The sequence below is a fragment of the Hipposideros armiger genome, unplaced genomic scaffold (assembly GCF_001890085.2).
Source record: "Hipposideros armiger isolate ML-2016 unplaced genomic scaffold, ASM189008v1 scaffold_653, whole genome shotgun sequence".
Lineage (NCBI taxonomy): Eukaryota > Metazoa > Chordata > Mammalia > Chiroptera > Hipposideridae > Hipposideros > Hipposideros armiger.
The window spans coordinates 828,171-835,320 of record NW_017732003.1 but is presented as its reverse complement, the minus strand read 5'-3'; positions in this window follow the sequence as shown (position 1 = coordinate 835,320).

Here is a 7,150-nt window from a genome sequence, read left to right as displayed (position 1 = left end):
GGCCGCCCCGGCGCACCCCGGCCGGCCCTGCCCACGCGCGCCGGCCTCGGGCCGCGCCTCTTCCCCGGGAAACTCGGAACGCGCCCCGGCGGCCGCGGCCAACGGATGTGACGAGGCTCATCGGATACCAGCGGGGAAAGTTTCGGGAACCCTTAAAGGGGCAGCGAGGGCCGGCACCGCCTCCTGCGCCGGCGTGCGAGGGGGTCCCGCCGGGGTCCCCTGGCCCCGCGGGGGCGGGGGGGTCAGAGGGGAGAGTCCGGAATCACAGGAGAGCCCCGAGCACCACGAGGAGTCAGCGAGTCTGCGCCTCCCCGCGCCAAGCACATCCCTGCGGCCCTGCAGCCCGCCCGAGTCTGGCCGCTGCTCAGGGCACGTCCCGCGCGCTGAACCCCCCCCCCGCCCCCCCCCGTTCCTGCCCATCCCCCCTCTCATCCCCATGTCGGCCTTAGAGTGATTTTGAAGAGGGCTGAGTGGAGGCTGGGAGAGTCGCGCTCTGGGGGAGGCGGGCGAGGACGCGAGAGCTTGGGAGACGTCTCCATAGGATTCCCGGGGGCGGCCGAGAGGGGGGCTCGGCTGCTGTCGCTGCGGCCGGAGCCTCGACTCTCCCCTTGAGCCCACAGTTTCCCGCTGGGGGGTGGGGGTGGTGGGGGTGATGTCCGCAGCTGGCTTTTGGACCCTGGGCTTGTCCGCCCCAAGCTCGTCAGTAGCGCAGGTATCGGGCGCTGGGAGCCGCCCCCTCACCGCCCCCAGGACGCCCTCAGTCCACCTAGCAAGTTGCTGTCCCCGTCCAGATTCGGGGCTCCGAGTCTGCACCGCTGCACCCTCCCCCCTTCCCCCCAGCAAGCCAGCTCCAGACGGCGGATTATCTAATTAATACTAGCTTAGCTAGCCATCGACACCGGGACCGCAGAAATGCATTCAGTAATTCAAGCAACGAGAGTTATTTTATTTTAGGTACTAAACGCAGGGAGGACTCTTACACAAGCCAAGTCCATCGATTTCTACTGAAACGTGGAGCAGAACCACCTTTCTGCGTCCTCCAGCTGAATTATGTTGGCCGTTTTTAAAAACAAACAAGCCCGTCTTCAAACAGTGGGGAGGTTGGCGCAAAGCTTCGCTCCTCGCTGCAATTTCCAGCTACCTCTACTCAGGATTTGATCTTTATCCCTCTCTTCTCAATTTCAAAATCAGGTCTGGCTCGGTGAGGGACCCGTCTGTCAGAGGGCTACAGCTGTATTGATTTTTAGATGACTTTATAAATCACATTTGCCCCAAACTAGATCCCAACTTTAACAAATCCCCAGCCACACAAAGAAAGGCCTAGTCGGTCCCCTGATACAGCCTAAACGGATATTCTCCATAAATCTGCATGCTTATTCCAGGGCTATTACATTCATATATTCACATTTCAAAATCAAGGTTGTAGAGGAAGTGTAATTTAAAAAAAATGATTATTCATACTCTTCAGTGCTCAGTCTTGAGGGGTTCAAGAAGCCATTGAGACAGCTCTCGGGAGAATGTAACCTTATAAAAAGCATATGGAATGCATTAAGGACATTGACATAGGGGCTACGTGATGGATAGGTTCAACATCACAGACATTTACTCTCTAATAATTAAAAACCACAAGGGGGGTTTTTTAAAAAATCAAGCCTAATTGAGGTTTGTCCTTCAGGAAACTCCTTGCTCCATCTAAGTGTGAGCACACAGGAGCTTTTCGTTTGAAGGGGGCGGGTTCAGGTTTGCGGGTAACCTGGTCCCTTAAAGCATTCAAGGTCCAGTCACCCAGAACTTCTGCAGTTTTAAATGGATGGCAGAGCTGTCTCATCAGAAAACAAAGCATGCCGAAGTGATAGCACCTGACGGCTGGCCCCTGGGTCGTTTCTATTTTTATGAATGTCTCCGAGTTCTTGATCCCTACTCAGAACTGTGGTGTTGGCGGATTTAGGAAACAATTCTACCGTCCAGGTGTTCTAATGGAAATCACATGTGGCCGTCCTCATGGGGTAGCATCCGTTTTCCTTCCTCTCACCCTTGAAGCACGTTTGCAAGAAAAAAAAGCCACTTCCCATCGCATTGCTGAGCAATGCAGAGGGCAGGGAGGTGAACCCCTCACTCCCCCACAACACCCCCCCATCTTCTTCAGACTGCCCATTCTCTCTCTCTGAGCCCAGGGTTTCCTCTTCCCACTAATCCCCTCTCCCCGCCTCCTTTTTTCCCCTCTCCCCCCCTTTCCTTCTCCCCTCCTCCCATCCCCCCTCCTTCTCTTCCCCTTCCCCCGCCCTCTCCCTGTCCCTCCATCCTCTGTGAGCTCCTCCAATTTCAGCCACACACTCAGGGAACCCAAGGCCCTCCGTCCTTGCAAAGAGCAAGCCTGTCGTTAAGCACAGCCCTGAGGGTGAGGAAGGGTCTCACCTCCAGCCCAAGGAACCCGTGGCCCTTGGCCAGAGAGATTGTCATCAACGTGTTGTTGTTCCCTGACTGACCGCTTGCTCCGACTTCCTGTGACATCAGTTCTCACACTTTCGGTTCTCAGGACCCCTTTATACTCTTAAGATTGAGGACCCCAAAGCACCTTTGTTTACGTGGATCGTATCTAGCAAGGGTTACCAAATTAGGAAATAAAACAGGAACTGTAACACGATGTAACAATTCATTTAAAAATAATAATAAACACGTGTGAACGAGACCCGCTCTCAGGCCTGTATCTACCTGGAGAACCAAGCTTGCCAACCGAAAGCCTCAGTGTCCCTGGCTGATCCCAGCCAGCTCCCAACACACATGACACAGCCACATAACATGTTAATGAAAACGATACTTTTCAAAAGAAAATAGTGAGAAGAATGACATTGTTTCACATTTTTGCAAATCTCTACCTGGTTTCATAGCAGGCAGCTGGGTTCTCATATCGGCTTTTGCCTTCAGTCTGTTAGGAAGCCTCTGGAAAATTCTCCCCCGACACACAGGAGACAGCCTGGGAAAGGTATTATCATAAAAACAGTTCTGAGCTACAGGACCCCCTTGGAGAATCGCTGTGGTGTCCTATCTTTCTTTGGTTTCTACCTTTGTGTCTTGTCATTGTCAACATGTAAGGATTCCTGTGCGTCAGACGCTGTGTGACTAGCAGTGAGGAAAAAGCTTTTGCTGATAAGAGCTGATCCTTAAGTTTGCAGATGAAGGGAACCAAAGATTGCCACCCCCACCCCCAAACCCTGCCTTTTGGGATACTGATTTTCAAGCTTGCTATTAAGAAACAAAAGACTCAGGAAGAACCTTTGCTCCCCCACGCCTTCCTGTTCAAGAGAATCAGACAGAAAAACCTGCTTCAGGGAGGGACCTTAGCGGAATCGCCTTGTCACACACAGGAGGACTCCAAGAGGAGCCTGTGGACCATCCCACCCGAGTCCCATCGTCTCTGGGTCGCCCAGCAAGAATCTGCCTGCCAGGTGTGTTCCATCTTCCTCAACTACCTGTAAATCGCCCATTCTCACTTCTGAAATCTAATAACCACCCCCCATTCTCCTTTGTCCAAAATGTCACATATATCTAGTGTTGCCTTGCTGCCTGAAATTTTCCTGCTTCTGTGAATTTCCCATGCACGTGTATTAAAATTTGATTTTCTCCTGGTCATCTGTTAATTTGAGTATTAGTCCAGCTAGAAGCACTTAGAAGGTGGGAGGAAAAGTATGCTTTTCAGCCCCCACACAGACCAGATCAGCCCCGTGCAGCCCCATGGAGCCTATCATCCCGCGCCTGCAGCTTTGTGTCCATCCTGCCTCCTGGCTTCTCAGCAACTGAGAAACATGCTCACAGCCCCCCACTTCTCTCTCTTTTTACCCTGTCTTGGTCCTGCCCCCTGCAGGTTACTGTCTCACATCTCCCCCACCCCATAGCCACACTTCTTGAAAATGCTGCCTGCTCCTCGCCCTGCCAAACACTCACAAACTGGCAGACCACGAAACACTGCTCCTTGCCCGCCCTGGGAGCACTCCACAGCGGTTTCTCCACTGAAGCGTCTTAAAGCCTGGCTCTTCATTGGAACCCCCCCCCCCCAGGGATTGCCTGTGCCCCTTCCCTAGAGGCCCCCCTTTAATTGGTTTGGGGCGCCTCCAGAACTGCTAGTTTTAAAAGCTCCCCAGGTGGAGCGGGAGAAAGGAGACACAGGCCGCAGACTGAAGAGGCTGAATGGCCTTGTGGTCCTGAATTGATCTGGACAGCTCAGTATTCCTGAGGTCTTTCATATTGAAAAGTATCTTTCCCACCATGCTGGCGGAAAAGGCCTAAAAAGCATGAGCCTCTCTCGTGCCCAAATTAGAAGTTCAAAACATCACTCCCTTCTAAATGGGGGCTCCTGGAGAAGGCGGATGGCAGGCCTGGGACAGAACCTCGACATGAGCCCGCTGCCTCTCATCATGCCAGAAAGTGAGGATGTTCTCAGAGTCCCGCCGTCACGTCTCGAGCCGGGGCAGAGCTGGGACAATTTAAACATCATTAAAAGGGGTAACTTCAATGGCTCGAAACACCTCAATTATGTGGAAATGTACTCACTCATTATGTTCTTTTAAGAAGAGCGTGGATTATCTTTGAAGAATGTTAAGGGACCCAACACATTTTTAAAAACTGGCTGAGAAAGCAAAAGAATCAAGCCTTTGTTGTTTTGATTTTCCTGTACAAATTATACTGCAGTATAACCGAATAATTGATAGAGGGAACTTTATAGAAGCAGTGCAGCTAATACATGAAGAAGGGACAATGGAATTAGAATACTGCCGTTTTGCAGCTCCCAATGAGTTAATGCACCTAGGCATTGAGCACACAGGGTGACAGCATCACACACACAAAGAGTAAGCACCCAACATCTATGCCTCCTGATGGCCGTTCACAATGCTACCTGTGACGTGTCCTTGCTCGCAAATCTAACCTGAATTTGGCGAAGTCTCTACGCCACAGGCTGGCAACCACCTGGGTTATATCTCACCTGCTGCCTGTTTTTGTAAATCAAGCTTTATTGAAACACAGCTCTACTCATTTGTTAAAGTAGCTGCAACAGAGACCTCATGTCCCCAGAAACCTAAACTATTTACTGTCTACCTGTTTATTGACAAAAGTTTGCCAACGCCTGCACTAGATCTAGAGTCCCAAGACCCTTATCAATGAATTGCAATAATGGGACCTTATCTGGAGACTGACTTGAAGAAAATGAAAAACTTACTTATGAGGCAGCTAGAGAAATTTGAACACTGGTTGGATGATGTCATGGAATTATTGTTATAGTTTTAGATGCTATAATGGTAGTGTGTGTGTGTGTGTGTGTGTGTGTGATTATCTAGTGGAGACACATGCTGAAATGTTTATGAATGAAATGAGATTTGTTTCAAAATAATAGGGTTGGTGGGGAACGTGTCCGGCAGTGTTCTCAGTGACCTATATAATCCTAACAATAGCCCTGTCACTAGGCGCCATCATCCCGCCCATCTTACAGAGGAAACACCGAGGCAGAGCTGATACTACACTGCTGAGTGGTGGGGATGGGAGTCAAACTCTGGGGTCTGGTTTCAGAGCCCGTGCTCCTCACCAAGGGCTGGGGCCACCCGTTTGACATGGCCTTTCTGAAGATCACAGAAGGTGGAGACCATCAGCAAAACACAGGAGGTGCAACGGGCCAGGGGGGTCCTACAGGCAGTACCCCCACATCCACGTCGCTCGTTGATCAGGCACGTGCTGAGCCCTCCTCTGTGCCCTCCATCATGTTACCGCCAGAGCCACGTGGGCGAGGAAGAGCAGGCAGGCCCCTCTGTCGGCGATCACAGCGTAGCAAGAGACAGACCCTAAGTACCTTTCCTTTTTGGAAACACCACTCCAGCTTCTGGGTGGAGGAGCATCAGGGGTGGTGAGCCTGGAGACAGGGACACCAAGGAGGATGCCACTGCTGGAAACCACGGGGATGGTGGCAGGGGCATGGCGAGGCAGCACGTAGCACACAGAGGTGAGAGATGTGATCTTCACAACGTAGGGAGCAAGTGTGGCAGGGCGTGAATTAGGAACACTCGACACACACATAGCTCACACACTGGGAGGCTGGGTGGCAGGTGTCCCCATTTATGAAAGGGCATCAAGAGACAGGAGCACTGAGCTCCCATCATGCCCTGGATGCTAATTTCTTTCCAACCCCTACCAGTTGTCCTCTGAGGTAGGCATCGCGTGTTCACACCACGGAGGAGAACCCCGAGGCACAAAGATTGAAGGTGTCCATAAGGTCACAGAGAGAAAATGGTGATTTGGATTTGAACCCAGTCAGCCAGCTGCCAAAGCCTATGTTCTTTCTCTTAAACCACCCTGCCTTCTTAAAATGACGAAGCAGGCATTTTCCGGGACAAAGGGAAGTAAGGATTCACCTCAGACTTCCTTTAAATACCAACCTTTCTTCATGCGTTTAAAATAGGTGGACCCAAAAAGCCGTGCACACTTGCAGGAACCCATCGGATGGATAAATGAGGCCCATTCATATTACATTACATCACCTGGGTCCCACCTAGGTGAGGCTCTACCTAGGCAGGTTGGCTGCCAAAATCACGGAGGTTTCCAAATGTTTGTCCACCACACACCCTGCTTTCTCAATGAGTGCACAGGTAACAGCCAGTGGAAGGCACAGGGGCTCAGCCCACAGACCTCACGTCAGCTTCGGATTCTGCCACAGGACATTGGAGCCTCCACGGGCAACTTTCGCTCCCTGAGCCTTGGTTTCCTTATTTGTGTGTCTACCACCCACCTTCAGGGGCGTGTTCTCACAGATGCAGCAGCCACGGCACCCCCTGAAGTTGTGCATCAGTATGGCTTATTGACTTGCTTTAGTAGACTCCTTGTTAAAATGAAATTATACTCTATAGTTCCTCAATTCTGTTTGTTCACATTTTAACTGCTCCAAAGCCAGGACAAGGAGGTAGTTAGCTGTGAAGGCATGGGTGTGGTGGCTATTCCTGGGGCCATGAATGGAAACCACTCCCCTTGACATGACAGTTACCAAGCATCATTTGAAAAAGGTGTATGAGTCTTGGGGGTTGTCTAAAACTTTCTGTTGATACTTTCAGGTAATGTCAAGAAAGCCTAGCATAAATGGTTGCAAGAGGGTGCCAGGGGCTGTGGGTACCCT